The 16,539-nt window shown below is 35.3% G+C and overlaps 1 protein-coding gene across 4 annotated transcripts in view; it reads right to left on the bottom strand.

The window, feature by feature from the left end:
* SGCZ (sarcoglycan zeta) overlaps positions 1-16,539 on the bottom strand; it is a 382,611-nt gene that overhangs the window by 279,444 nt on the left and 86,628 nt on the right. The window lies entirely within an intron of this gene.

A 16,539-nucleotide genomic window follows, 5' to 3' on the forward strand; every position in this document is an offset into this window, starting at 1 on the left:
CTACTCTCAACTGAATAATGCGGAGAGAAAAAATTGTATTACCTCTTGAATAAAAACTCAAGGGTTCAGTGGTTGCTCAGTGAAGTATCTGAGGTGACATGTGCCATTGTATGAGCTGAATTGCAGAGTGCATGGCAGCAGAATCACACTGGTGGGAAAAGGAAACTGAGGCTAGGGAAGTTGGCAGGGAAAGAGTAGGAGCAGACCATCAGAGTCCAGACAGGAGCTCAGGGGTTCCATTTTGAAGATGGTTCTGGTGACACATTTTGAGCTCTGTATCAGCATCTAGAGATGAAATGTTCATCGGAACGTTTCAAGCCAGCTGTAGTAATGGGATTTTCATGGAGTCATTAATCATCATTATCACACAGCCCTGCAGCAGATCTGTGGACCAAACCAAGACTGTGATAGTGCCCCATGGAAAAACAGCACTTATCTCCACAAGTTTACAGTAGAATAGATAATTCTGATTATGGATATAGGAAACAGGCAGGGAATGCAGGAGCAGATTATTAAATTCCACAGGCATTGCCAGAGACCTTGTCAGAAAAGGTAAAGTCTAGCATAAGGGAAGAGAAATGAAAGCTCTTTCATTTGCCAAAGAGATGAGTGGTGGTCAAAACCTGCAGGGTTTTGATTTCAACAAAGCAAAGTAGGATGGGGGAAAAAAATCTTTCTCCTCAATAAACTTCCACTTTTTAAAGCAATGTTCTGCAAGAGAAAACATTTAGGCTCTTAGATAAAATTTTAATATTTCTAATTGTTGTCATGAATTCTGTTATTTCCCTAATGATACTTTTATATCTTACAGCTATAGAAATAAACCACTTTTACATCATACCAATGTATATTTTACCTGGATTTATTGCAAGCATACAACACCATTTAGGAGAAAAGGATACAATTTTCTTATGAGTGGCTATCAAATGTATGCAGATACTCATCTAATAGATGTGGTAAGGAATAATTATTTGAAGGGAGGCTGTTTGATTAAAAGTATCAAATATTCTTCCACAGACATGACAATGGAACAGAGCAAAAAGTTGTGAACAAAATAATTCTGTCTCTAAGTTATTAGTAAAAGCTAAGTAATTCCTCAGTTTAATTGTGGAAGAAAATTTTGAGTTGGATACTGCACCACTAACCTAGAGAGGTGTTGAATCAGACCCTGGTTTGGCACAGACAGATTACATAAACAAGAAAATAAGCTCTGCATCACTGCTGTGCTTGATTAGCTATTGTTGTTCACACACCTTAAGAGCTTTCTCTTGTCTTTTATGCTGAGGTCAGAGTTACTAAGCATGAAGTACAGCTAAAGAACAGAACTTTTTAGAAAATAGCAAGAAATTACAGAATTATCTTAATCATGCTCTCCTGAACAAAGAAAGAGAAACTGATTAAATCACAAGTAACGTCTAATATAGATCTGTGTATCTTCTATGATATTTGCAGAAATAACAAATGTAACTTGGAACAAAACTTAAGGACGGTCCTAGGAATAAATCAGTGTCCACTTAGACCAACTGCAATTTTTGCACTCCAGTATGCAATTGAACTGTATGCAGAAAGTGCTGCAAATGAAAATTTAGACCCTCAATCCTTGCCTACGTTCTTCCCAGAAGGGAAAACCTGTCGTCCATCCTCCATTCCAGCTCTAGCATTACCACATGCCTTGGGTTTGGATTTTTCATCAATTTCAGACTATAAATACAGACAGATACATGTGAACAAGGAATGAGACTTTTCTCATTAACTTTCCATTTGGCATTTTAAAATATTGCAAAGAGATAAACCCCTCCCAGTTCTCAGCAGTAGCTGGGCTTCAAGACTGGGGATCACAGATATCAGCTACCATAAACAAAATACTGTAATGTCATAGACCAGGACTTTAAAAGTGAGAAAACAACTTTTGCCTAGGTTTCAATGGGAAAGTTTAGGGTGGAGTTCAGGATAGGTAATATACTTAATAGTAATATTTAAGCTGTTAAATGCAATGTCTGACAAGGAAGAAATTTATCAGACTGCAATATGTTCATAGATTAAAAAAAGGCAAGCATACAAAAACTAAATAACTGAGGATATTAGCGACAGAGGCTCTAAAAATCTAGGGGGAATGAATGTATCTTAAAAGTTATGTACAAAGAAACTTTGTCATCAAGTCATTCTATAATAACCTCTGTGAGGTACTTGTACTTTCTTTTTGTACATCTATCATCAGCCATTGCATATTGGAATCAACCTATCACTGGGTTTGTTTCTCAGGTCAGCTTTTATCTGATAAGCATGAAGTATAGATAATATAAAAAAACCCCACAACGACTAAAAGCTAAGAATTAATCAGAATCTACTCACTGCATTCTTCTACTCCTCAAGTAGAAGGGAATGTCAGGGCAGAATTAGAAATTAGAGTATTTTAGCTGTAACACTGCATGGTATGAAAACACATCATAGATCCTCACAAGTGTTCATTAAAGAACTTTTTAATGGCATAGAAAATTAGGACATTCCTCTGAGGTTTTAAACTAGAGTTTATATTCTTCCAATGTTGAATTAATTTACAGTGATTATTTCTAAAAGTAGATTAGTTTTTTGCTTTTATTTAATTTTTCCACAGGAAACAAAAACCAAAATATTTATTGACTGCTATTGGCTAATCTGGGTATAGTGCCAAGACATTCTGATATTAACCTGAAGATATATTTAAATTTGTTTAAATTTCTCATATGAATAAACATTAGTCTAAACTATCAATTAATACATCTAAACTAAATAATAAATATATATTTATGTTATAACTGGGATGGGTTTTAAGACCAGGTTTTTTAAATTGAATTGCATTCTATTATCTCACTTGGAGTTTTTAAAAGTAGTCTAGGTGCAGAGAATCAAGCCTTAACTCCTTCATTCTTTAATGTAAAGTAGGGGGGAAAATTGCCTTCCTGAGCTCCTGCCCGAAATGGAAATTTAGAAAAATTGTTCCATTTAGAAATGTCTTATTTAGAGATGTCTTCAAATTTGTGATTGCTGTTCCTGAGTGATAATTAGTTCACCAGAATGACATGCATTCATTCACAGCAGTATCATAAATTTATTAAATTAAGCACTCCAAGAAAACTAAAATACCATGAGGCTTATTATCACCTATAATCTATACACCACAAGAGAGTCAGGATAAAGCTTAGCTCATCTCAGATATACAGCAATTGTTTTTCAGGTCACAGAACAGATTAGAGGAGAGAGACCTACACTGCACACAGGTGAGGTGGGGAGAGAAGGGTACTGGGGACCAGTCAGGGAAACCAGGTAATGATTCCAATCAGTACCTGCAAAAAGGGGTGGCCACATTCTTCTTTGAACAAACCCTTCCATATGGAAGACATCCCCTGCTTTGTCCCCAGCTGATGCCACAGCCACACTGAGCCACACTGCTTGCTCCTTCTATGTGCCACCCAGCCTCATCACCTGTGGAATTTTCAAGAATTGGGACCTGGTGTCCACTTATGATAAATTCTTTCCATTAGCCCTTGAAAAATAAATCAGGAAAAATAAAAGAAAGGATGAACACATGGAATCCCTTCCTTGGACTAACCTGGTAGTAATAATTGTTTCTTTTGGACAGAGAAATTAATGTGAAAGAATAGGAATTTCAGGATCACTATTTTGGCGAAACATTTCAGTCAAGACTAAGGTAAGATAATGTTAAAATTAAGACTTTTGACTTTGGTATTTTTGAGTAGCAGTAGTAATAATAATTTCTGACAATAATAACAATTTTTTTTACTCATAGGTATTTGTTGTGTGGGCAGTTTTTGAAGAGTGAAATATTAAAGACTGAATCAAGCTTTATATCTGAAGACATATTTTCCATCTAATTAACATTGTCTCTTATTGTTTGGAGATGCTGAATACACTTTTGTTTTGTTTTCCTTAGTAAAAACACTTCATGTCCAACATGCAAAACTAGTAAGTCTGCTTCATCCACCTTCCTTTAGTATCAAAATAGAATTATTTACACAATCCTACCTATGACAGTATCATATAGTGCCTGTCAATATGCACCATTTGTTGCAAGAATGCAATGTACCATTTCTATTCCTTAACATTATTTTGAAAAGTTTAATGGAAACTAATTTTGAAAGACTGCTTGACTTAATTAAATAAAAATAATTAAAAAAGAAAAAAAATAATTTTCTCATCAGTTGCTTAAAAAAGAAAATAAAATTAATAATCTATAATACCAGTAAATCTCTGGACAGCTTTGACTCAAGATTACTTCTTTTAAATGACACCTTTTCTAGTAGAATCAGAAAGTTTGTATTTTATTTCTTTTGCAATAGAAAAAAGTATATGAAGTGTCATGTTACCCAGTGTATTTCTGGAGGACTTGAAAACATCTATCATGAAGCATAAACATGCAAAGTGATCATTTTACAAATTCTCAGAATAGTATTATTCTTTGCACAGATCCCTCTTCTAGATAAGTTAGGATTCTACTAAAGCACAAAATGACTCACCTCATAATTAGGTAAGACTGCAGTAATAACCAGCAATTACTGCCATCTTGTCTTTACAGTTGCTCATATCATATGGAATATATATATAAAAATTAAGGGAGAAGAGATTGTGAAATGATAGTTTCTCTATGGATTCAATTAATCCTTCTTGGTAAAGATATTCATATTCACTTTTTTTATTAGTATAATTTGCAAGCTCATTCAACACATCTCAAAATAGCTGCAAGATAATTAGAAAGTTGATGCAATATTTTTTTTAATCAATACATTTACACATTTTCAGTTACAGAGAATATGTGGAACTGTGGGTAATTTGTTCAGTAAGCTCAGTTAAATAGAATGTAAAAAAACAGGTTGTACTTGTAACTAATACTAGGTAATGAGCTGGATATGTGTATACCCACTGGAAAATGTTTCCACTATTAATTCTTTTACATTGTTTAGAAGAATAACATGATAGCTACTTACATTGTTTAAGTTGGAATGATCATAAATATTTCTTTCAATCTACAAAAAACAAACAGTTAAGAGTTCCATGATTTTTTTTTTAATTCTCGGTTTTCACTATTCCAATTAGCATGAAATATGAAAATGCAAGAAGATAATAACAGTTTTAATATTGTAGGAAACTTCATAAGTTGTTTAGTTGTTATGATCTGGGTTGATTTACTGGATAAGTGTTTGTCTACAAAATATATATCCATCTTACCTTACTTAGAAATCAGTTAGAATTGGGGCAATTAGGTGGATTGTTTAGATTTGCCTTCAAGTGGAATGAAAATTAGTCATTCAGCTGATTACAATAATAGCTATCATTTGGAAACCAATTAAAAACATCAAACACCTACATTTCTATATTGTCTAAGACTTACGAAATCTGACAAAAGGAATGTATTCCAGAACGTAATTAAGAACTACTTCCTTGCAAATGCAAAAAGTGGAGTATTGAATAAAGCGATATGAACAAGGGGGAAAACAATAATTGAAAAGACTCTGTGAATATAGAATTTGATGTCTTCTTCACAGAAACTACATCTAAGATTATAGTTGAAAGTGACATAAGAAAGAGACTTAAGTGGAAATTAAAAGATGACAGGTAATAAAACCTGTTGCAATTTCTTAAAAACTCTCTAATATATGCTCCAAAATAAATCAAACCAATAATTTATATCTTACCTTAAAGTAGCAAGAGAATAAATCAGTAATAGAATGCCACATCATCAAAGAAAACAGATTTGTGATATTGTGTGTGAAACTACCTTAGACAGTAACAGAAAAAAGATGTAAAATAACACATTTATAAAGAAGCAAACACTTGTGAAGAGCCTGCTATCAGATTTTTAACGTGATTTGAAATATTACTGAATGTTTGCATTATCTTACATGGAAGAAACACATAAGTAGAACAATTTTTTAAGTGAGCAGGGAAATAAAACACTGCATCTTTTCTAGAAACAGGAAAATACCTCTGAAAGTAATACGGGACAATTATCTGAAGCAGTGAGGAATCATCCAAAGATTTTGACAAAGGTGTAAAGCAAATAGCAGCTTTTGGTTTATCTTTAACAGAAAAATAATAATTGATTGTTTCCATTTGCTTATAATAAGAGTAGAAATATTGGCTGGTGGCAGAAACGTAGTGGTTGTTATTGAATAGGAAATCAAACTAAGTATAATGTGTATAGTGGCCAGATCCTCTTCTTGATTATATTTTCAATGAGAGAAATCAAGAGACTGGCTTTTCCTAAATGAAAAAACCTCTTGAAAAAAGCTGAGAACAAAACCAACATGTGACAGATTGAAGCTACAGAGTTTGCAGAGAATTTGAGTTTGTTTTCTGCGGCATATCCATGTATTGTTCTGGCAATCCAAGTTCTAGAGCGATTTGACTTTGCAAATACAGCAAAATATCTGTAAAATTAAACAATACTGACATTCTCAGATGAGACTTGTATCTATCAATGACTGACTCCACCTCACGAGAGATACAGGGTGTTTTGTGCTAGAGATTAGGAGGCAAAATTTCATTGAAAGAACAAGACAAAGGAGTTTGGATAGTAGGATATATTTTAGGGAATAAATGAAAAGCTTCTGAAAGGATAAAGAGAGAGGGTTTAAGTTTCTGTCAGCTTTCTTTACTGGTTTTCCTAGACTTGATAGCAAGGGGGAGAAACATCAGGGCTGTCACTAATGCCTTCTTCCTCTCTTTGCCTTATCTAATATTGACTCATGCAATCAAGGACAAGCAGCAAAGGGAGAAAGTGGAAAAAACATGAACTTTATTGAGTTCAAAGACAGAAAGTCATTCACCTGCAATAGATTAGCCTGTTCCATACTACCAAGTTTGCTAGTTCACTAGTGTCTCTGAAAAAAAAAACAAAAAAAAAACAAAAACAAAAAAAAAAAAAAAAAACAAAACAAAAAAAAAAAAACAAGAAAGACAAAAACCCCCCAAAACAAGAAACCAAAATCAAACCAAAAGTAAAAAACACAAATTGAACCTCAGTCAACAGTGGAGATGAGGTGTGGAGATGTGTGACATTCTGTTTACTAAATTTCTTGTCACTCCAACACAAATCTTGCTAGGGCAGATAATCGTCCCCCAAAACTACAGTAAAAATTTGCATACTGGGGACATATCCCCAGCTTGCATTAGGACCCAAAAGACAGTTCCTGAATTCACACCTAGAATACATCTGGCACAGTCACTAGGGCTGTCAGATTTTCTGGGAGTACTGAGGTACACATTTCCTGCTAAGAGTGATGGAGTTTGTACTGATTGTACTTGGAGAAAATGATGTAAAAAAAGGGAGAGGGCCTCTAAACTTTGGAAAGTAAATACTGCTTGACAACCAATTATCTCTTCTAATCTGCTCAAACACTGTTGCTCTTGTGAGCAATAACAAGATGCAGACCAATGTATATGATTCTACTCTTTAAATATATTTACTGTCAGATCCCCATGTGAGGATCCTCAAAACCTTAGAAAAATAAGGTCAACACACTTCATCTCTATCTAGAAAACTTCTGATCAAGAAGCCTTTATTAAGCTGCTAAATGTCAAGCAAAAATAGTATTCTGTTGAGTAGTCTTGAGAAGTATTTATTAGCCTTCTCACAAAATAATATTATATTCCCTTACTATATGCTGTTCCAGATCTACTTATAGCTCTTTAATGAGTTTCTTGTCCTTAATGGGAAAATCTTTTCCATACTTCTTTGATCTTCAAGTAATTTTAGGTAAAATACATGAATGCCATTTTATGTTACTCCTGTTAGAAAAGGAGACTGTAAGAATCTTAAGCATCCATCTTCTAATAAGAATCAATCTACTTAAAGAGTCTGCCCAAACTTAATATGAAAAAAAAATTAAGTACTGTTTCTTCAACTTCTGTCAAAAATCATTGCCTATTTCAAAAGAAATGAATTTTAATAGATATGAAAATGTGTCGTGGTTCCTTAGAATGGAAAATGTGTTTGAAACTTCTACATTTAAGAGATTAAAGTCCAGTTTCATACTTGATTTTTAAATAATTTAAACCTTATTTGCTTTTTTTGTTATATTTTCTGTTGTAAAGAAAACTGTCTTGTAAGTCTGTCAAGGTGCAAGATGGATCAACAATTTGTGTATATCCCTTTTTTCTGCTTTAGCAAACAAGAATTCAAAACCTAGTTTGTAATTTCTGCCATTTTCAGAGATTGTTTATGTTAAAGCAAATACAAAACAAAGTATGATGAAATATAAATTGTGCTTAACACTCAACTTTGATAATTTTGAATACTTATGCACAAGATCTGGACAATGATAAAGTAGGTATTCAAAGGCAGTAGCATCAAAATTGGGCACACTCAGTAGAGTTTTAGAGAATACCTCATTAATTTAAAAGAATTTCTGAAGTTGTTATATTACTTTTCAAAGTATAGACATGCTGAAATTTCTGAAATATCACAGGGTTCACAACCACATGCCCATGAGGGCACTCTGTGTCATACCAGAAGACTCAATACACACTCACTTCTCCTTGTCATTCTCATCTCAGACACAGGCTGTCATTTCACAGTCACAAAACACAATTCTCCCTTCTACCCCCTTCCACTAGCAGCACTTTGAAGCTTTCTTCTGTCACAGCACTGCTATTCTATAATAGAATGGCACACAATGGTTTTAGGCAGGAGAGAATGGAGCTCATAGCAGGACAGCAATTGATTGCCCCACATTCCTTCAAGGAAACATTGCCTATAACCAACTGGCTGATTAACGAAACTGTAGCCATGAGGCAATCCAGACTGGCATTTATAGAACTCATGTCACTAATTTGATTAATTTCATTTTATTTCTTGTCAAATGCAATGCTTGTAATTTTTATTTGTTAGAAAGATCTAATATTACAGTTTTGCAAGCCCTTAAATCCCTCTATGTAGAAACTGTAAGCAAGCCTTTAGGTTTCTCAAAAGCTTTCCTTTTGTACAATACACTCTAGAATACTTTTAAAATAAAAATGTGTTTGATTTCTTGTCTATTCAGAAAGTTAATGTATACTTTGAATTGTGAAACTGTTTTATCCAGAGATTACAAATCAGTGGTGGATTACAGCACAAGGAAATTGAAAAAATCTCATACAAAGTCCCTGCAAATTGAACTGAGTAGCAGCTAAAGACTCAAGAGATGGGCATGCAGTTAGATTAAGCAGAAGGTAAGAAGTTATATCTATTAGGATGGCTCATTGTCAGTCTGGCCTTAGATATGCTGAAGAAAAGTCCTGTATTTACAGCCCACTTTTCCCTGCTCCCTCCCAAGACTGCCCAGCACAGTAGCAAATCCTGATCATTCTACTACTCCTTGGAGCAAAAGAGTTCACTTGGGATCAGCTGTCTTCAGCAGCTGCATGCATTGATTAACACCAACAGCCAAGTAACTTGCTCCAAGCCAACATTTACAAGTTTCTTAGAGATCTAGTTCACTAGATCTCTCATCTCTGGTCAAATATGTTTAGACAACCACTGAGAATGTCTGACTGCTCCCAGGTGCTGTCTTTGTTAAGCACTGATTGCTGAAGACTAAACTTGTCTCCAAGCTGGAGATGCAGAACTGCACCAGAAAACTGTCCTGACAAGAAGTTTCAAAATTGGCCTTTCTCAAAAGAGATATGTTACAGGAAATCAAATTCTTTCAAGTCTGGACACAGAAAGGGAGAAGTTCACTGCATTTTTTTTTTTTTTTGCTTAAATGTTTGTTGTCAATATTTGTGTATTTCCATGTCATTTACAAAAAGTGACTCCTCATCACAGACACACTGCAGCTTCAATGCCTCACTTTATAAAAGTTCAGCCTCAGTTCAAATATCAGACCTATAAACTCAACAAAACATACAGAAAACAACTGAGTTTGTTACCAGGCTGCAAAATGTTTCTGAACTTGTCTGAAGCTTCTTAATATGATATTACTAATGTCTGGAACCTGCAGTAGTCTCTGCTAGAGATACATTACAGTTTTATGCATTATATTAATAAACATTCTGATGATCACATGGTCATTTCAGCACTTTTAAAAAAATATTTTCTTATATGCAGATAAGGTATTTCACAAATAGTTTTAATTATTTATTTTTTTATCAGAACTCCCATCCATATTCTGCCTTGAGAAATAATGATTGCCCTTTAGTGATTAAGTGAGCCTCCTTTTTTCCTGTTGCCCATGTCCACGGTGCCTGTTTATATGCAGTACTACAAGAACAAATATTAAGGAGCCACAAGAGGGAGTCTACCCGGACAGGATGAGTATGAGTGCAGCCAAGAGTGCTTTTTGGTTTTGTCACTCTGAGAACAACACATCCACATCACATGTCCTGCTTCAATGCTTTGGAAAAAAAAAAAAAAAAAAAAAAAAAAAAAAAAGAAAGCTTGAGGGTTTTCACAACACCAGATATTTTGCTCCATCTTGCTTTCTTTTGCAGCTGTGACAGCACACTTATATCAGTTTCCCTTGGTTGCAAATGAACCTCTACTTTCACTTAGTGCCATAAATAGTGGTGCTCAGCAGTTGTATATACTCCTAAGATTTCTCCAAAATCCCTGCTATAATGTAGTAGAACACTGCTATTATTTCCCATGTGTTATTTGAAGGGCAGCACAAAGCAGTCTTTTTGATGTTAAGATGCACTCTGTTACCCACATTGGAACACTGATACTGGTAACAGACTGCAGACTTTTAATCTCAACAGAAAGACCAGTGAATATTTGGCTAACACAGCTCACATACAGATCCATGACTAGATGAGACAAGAACAGTGAAAAATGCTGGCAGGTCAGAGTTCTCTGTCTTCCAAGGCACTGGCTAATATTAAGTGCATCTCATGTGTGAAAGTGTACTATTCTATCTATGAAGCCATGAATCTCAAGAGGATGATTTATCAGTATTTTCAGGAAGTTGACACAGAAATATGATGTTCTGTACACTTTTTCTACTATAAAGCTAGTGTCTGTTCTCACGCTAAAGGATTCAATTACATTCATGTGTTGCTTCCCTTACATCAAGTTCCATCAATATTCCCTCAAGTTGTTAGTTGTTCTTACTTCCAGAATGACTTTTATTTTGCCCCTGTGAATATGGTACCATAATTATACTCATCTGGTAATTTTCGGAGGAACAAGGCTTTCTGAGAAAAATATATTCTATTTTTTCTGTTGGAAAAGTATTAATAAAAAGCAAGATTAGCTAAGCAACAATAAATTTGCATAGATATGCTGATTCAGATCCAAAGATATCCACCTGTAAGATTTCTGGCTGACAATGCATGTACATTAGAAGTCAAATACTAAATTTGAGCAGTTAAGTGTAACATGCTGATTACTCATGCCCTGAATAACTTTGGTTATGGAGCTCTGTTTTGGATTTAGCTACACACATCTACAAATTCATTCATCAAAATATCATGGAATATGTTGAGTTGGTAAGGACCCAGATGGATCACCGAGTCCAATACCGGCCCTGAGCAGAACACCCCTAAAAATTACACTATATGCCTGAAAGCATGGCCCAAATGCTCCTGGAACTTCAGGTTTAGTGCTGTGACCACTTCCCTGAGGAGCCTGTTCCAGTGCCCAGCCACTCTCTGGGTGAAGAATCTTTTCCTGGTATTTACCCTAAACATTCCCTCACTCAGCTTCATGCCCTTTCCATGAGCCCTGCCACTGGTCACAAGAGTGAAGAGATTAGTACCTGTCCCTCGTCTTCCCCTCACGAGGAAGTTGTAACTACAATGAGGCCTCACTCCAGTTTGAACAGAGTAAGTAACCTCAGCTGCTTGTCATATTGCTTGCCTTCCTTGGGACAGTCTCCAATACCTTAACATCTTTCTGATATTGTGGTGCCCAAAATTTCATGCAGCACTGGAGACAGGACACTCCCCTCCCTTGCCAGCCCGGAGATGCTGTGCCTGATGCACCTCAGGACACAGCTGGCTCTCCTGGCTGCCAGGGCACTGCTGACTCATATTCAGCTCGCTGTTGACCGGGACCTCCAGGTCTCTTTCCTCAGCTCTGCTCTCCAGCCTCTCATTCCCTGATCTACACACACAACTGGGGTCACCCTGTCCCTGGTGCAGAATGCTGCACTTGAGGATGCACAAAGATGTTGAGGAGAACTGGGATGGATAGGGAGCTCTGCAGAATGCCATCAGCAATCAGTAGCCAGCCCGATATGGCACTGGGCGTGTATGTGGCAGTTTCCCCCCGTTTAGGGTGCCTTGAATGGCATTTTCCCCTGCTGTACAGAATAAGACTTCCACTGACATGGACATACATAAACAGAATATGCTATGGAGCCAACAAACTGCCCTGAGATAAATGCTTCAGTACACTTGCAGCTCTAGTGGCTAGACAGAAATATATCTGTAGTATTCTAGGCATAAAGGGAAAAAAGCTACTGCCTCATTTAAGTCTACATTAGCAGCAGCATTTCATGGAGGCCTGAGTTAATATACTGAAACACTCCAATGTGCCATTCTGAGCCACCAAACCACAGTCTCATAAGTATGGAAAGAACCTGAAGTGTGTTACTAAAACATTTTTTGGAAGAATTTGCAGGAATACTATTTTGTTCATAGGCTAGAAGAAATGAGGCTCTTAGTGATCAACTCAAAGGTTATTCCATGTGGAATTACAAGTAAAATTGAGTGATTTGTCTTTATATTCTGACCAGGGCAAAATATCCTGCTTCAAAGGAGAGAGAGAAAAAATAAGTTTCACAAGTTCTATCAGCTGCTTATCTCTTTGCAGAATCTAAACATATTTCTTCCATATTCATCTAATTTAGCAATTATTTAACTACTGTTGAAAAATACTGAACAGAGTGGAGGAAAGTGTTTCATAATGAATGGTATTATTTTAAAACAGTCTTTAGTACTAGATAGTACATTACCTTATTCTTGACCTTATTTATCTTCAATATATTAAATGCAAAAGACACAGAGACAAGAAACAATTGTCCCTTGTAAACTACTACATTCTAATAAAAAAAAAATTCATTAAGTACCATCACAATGATCAGTGACTACCAAACAACTCAGTCATTGTGTGCTTTGGTTACATTAAAAATGTCCTTAGGTACCGAGTTCATCAAGTACAAACTGGACAAGTTCTTCCTTTCATAGCCATGTGTATAAATTACTGGTGAGGCATACAGGTGAACAGACTTGTCTCTGCTGTTGTGGAAGACAGAATTCAAGACTAACTTTTCCATGAACCACAAGGCAGTTACAGCCACTACACATAGTTGGACAGAAACATTACATGGCAACCAAAGTGACAGTGAGCCCAATGTGACACATCTGACACACTGTTTGTCATATTGTGATATATAAATGTAGAGTAGGGTTGGTTTGTTTTTATGATAAAGCTATCCTGGAGATATTTTACTTAAAAATCAACAGGTTTTTATATTCATTTGCCATCAGTTTGATAATTTCAACTTCTCCCGGCTGGGGGATATGAGAAATAGTCTTGATTACCAGAAATCTTGTTTCTGATTTTTGTTTCAAAATACTTCAACAATGTAGCAGGAAGAGTGCTAAGCAAAGACTGTAAGGAGAACACTCATGTCCCACAAAAAACACATCAGTTAAACTTTTTGCTATGCCAAAGTGCTTTTGAAGTGGTAATGGCACAAATCATTTAGTTAACATGGTGTTCCACACATCATGTTCCTGCATTACACAGTTGTTTGTAGTACTTGAACAGTGTTTTCAGCTCCTTCCTATGGTTGTTTGGGGTAACATGAAGGTAGTAACCCAGCACACTGAACTCCAGTATCTAAGTCACTTTCCAAATTATTTTGAACAAGATCACAACAGGTTCAGAAAGCACATAAATAATATTTTTAAATATACAATTTGTAAAATTATATATTACATATAATTATAATTATACACTATAATTAATATAATATTTGCAATGTTAAATTATTATAAAATAATTGATTCATGCTGATTTGGGAACATAAGAGGAAAACCAAAGTTACAATTATTAACATATTTGATCACAAGGCTCAAATAAATCTGTAACAAAGAAAAAATTTTGTTGAACATTCCTATTGAGTCACCTTGATAGTTTTTCCTAAAGTAACTTTTCCTCAGCTTCATTCAGAACATAGGAAATTTCATGTGTACTCCTAATAGAGCTATTTATCTTTTAGTAGTTTGATCATTGGACGTATTTTACCTCTTTTACTGAATATTCATTTGATTAATTGGCTGTTCTTTAGAATCTCTGCATATATCTTCACTATCTAGCTGACCTCTCTTGTAACAGACATTTAATAAAATGAAAAATAATGATCAGAAACAAGGAAAGATAATGTCTTAGGTTCATTAGGCCTGCCCTCCAGTGGACTTACAGACAGTCATGGACATGAGTGTCACATACTATGATGTTTATTAGCAAACTTGTAGAAAAAAATTTAAAGAATAGCCATTCATAATTCTAAAGCTTTTCCAAGAAAAGGCATGGTGTCCAATGAAGATCCTACTGGACAAGTTTATTTCTTTGCATAGTAGACTTCTGATCACATTCTTATCCCTCTGCAGCCTTTTTGTCTAGATTGTGAGAATCGTAGAAAAATCATATTTGCACCTAAGTTATCCCACACCACCTCCCTCTCTTGTTATCGCTCAAGTAATGTAGAACACACTGGATTTTGCTCTACTATAATGATCAAATTTCACAAAATCATGGGCAGACATTCAGTAAAGACAGTTCATGATAACTTTCATAGTATAGCGGAGACTGAGTCCAAGTCCTTTATCTCAATAAACTAGTATTTTTTTATTTTTTCTCCTCAGTCATGAATGTGTGTTGACTGTCACCAAGATATTTAACAAAATGTAATCTAAGGTTTCTTATATGCAAAAAATTCAAAGGCCCTCACATCAGAATCAAACTGAAGTTTTTCAAAGCTGAAAAAAAAGGATGGGGAAACTGCTACTTGTCTGGATCTTCTATAGGAGGTAAAGCTCTCTCTGCACATCTTTTACTCTGAGCAGAAGTTACTGTTAGCAGTAGTTAGCAGAAGGCTTTAACAGCAGAGTACAGTACAAGTAAGGCTTAGAAAAATCTTTGCATCTAGCTCCTGTTTCCAATTTCTATAGTTCAAGTGCCCAGAATGCACTTTCATCTTTTGACAAGCTTTCACTAGTCACATTTCACCTGAGCCTCTCAAACATCCTTCAATTTCTTTAGTTTTTGGTTGGGTTTTTTTTTAGTTTTTTGGATGATTCTTTGTGTGGGTGATTTTTTTTTTTAATGAGCTATGATTTGATTTGCATGTTGAAGCTTTCTATTCAGTGTAATTTATGAAACATGTCAAAGCTTTTATTTCCACTTACCACCAAATAAATATGAAAGTAAATACACAAGCAATAAACAAGTTCCTTTTTAGTGAAAGTACTCTGCAGATGGAATGTAGAATTGATGAGTACACAGTATCAGCAATGAAAAATTCTATTTCATGTTTAGCACAACAAAACTGAGAAAGAACTTTTATCTAACTAGTGTTCTCACTGACACCTTCAATGTAATTGTGTAGATATCTGTTCCTATTATGCTTTATATTTACATTCCCCCCTACCCCTCACTCTTCCTGCTGCTCTGCTTTGCTCTTTTGTATAATTATGACTAACAAACATGATAATACATAAATTCACCACTTTTTTAGTTTCCCTTCCCACCCCCTTCCAGCATTATTTTTCACTTTAATACAAGAGCAACTATGCATCTAGTATTGCAATAGAAAACAGTCAGCTCAATCATAGTAGGAGTCAAACTCAAATGAAAAATCTCTACTACTTCAATTGCTTGATCACAGCATTTGTCTCTTTCCATTCCAATAACCACTCGATGACAACATGAAAGAAACACTTATTTTGCACATCAATCTGTGCATCAATAGCTTTCAAGTAACTGTTGTTCCCTCTGCCCACTAGCTCCTAAAGATCACATCTTAGAATGATCAGACATGTTTGTATAAGTTTTTCCTAAACCTAATTTAGATGCTGTGGTCTGCTTTTCATCAGCTTTTGGTTCATGCCTCTTATTCAATGTTGAAAAGAGCAACTCTTCCCACTACTGTAGATTTCTTTTCTACTCATCTCCTCTCACAGCAGGAGGTGTTTATTGACAGAGATGATCAGTTCACAATCAATCTTAAAGCATCCATTCCTAAAGAAGAAGCTTACCTGCATGTGGCAAGTGTACTAAGCATATCCATCTGTAATTAGTTTTTTCTCTATTGAGGTAAGAGTGTACAAAGGGAAAGTCTGTATCAATTATAATAGCCACACCCACTGAACTAAGACACTCTTTGTTAATTACAAGCAGGAAATAGGATATATCTATCTCATCTCTTATCCATTTGAGATACAACTTTTAGGGTGCATTCCTCACAAAGGGTGCATTATTGAGAGGATGATATTGCAGCATCACAGAAGTATGCACAGACATCCACTTAGAACTGGAAGCCTAAAGAAAACCCA

The sequence above is a fragment of the Lonchura striata genome, chromosome 4 (genome assembly GCF_046129695.1).
Source record: "Lonchura striata isolate bLonStr1 chromosome 4, bLonStr1.mat, whole genome shotgun sequence".
Lineage (NCBI taxonomy): Eukaryota > Metazoa > Chordata > Aves > Passeriformes > Estrildidae > Lonchura > Lonchura striata.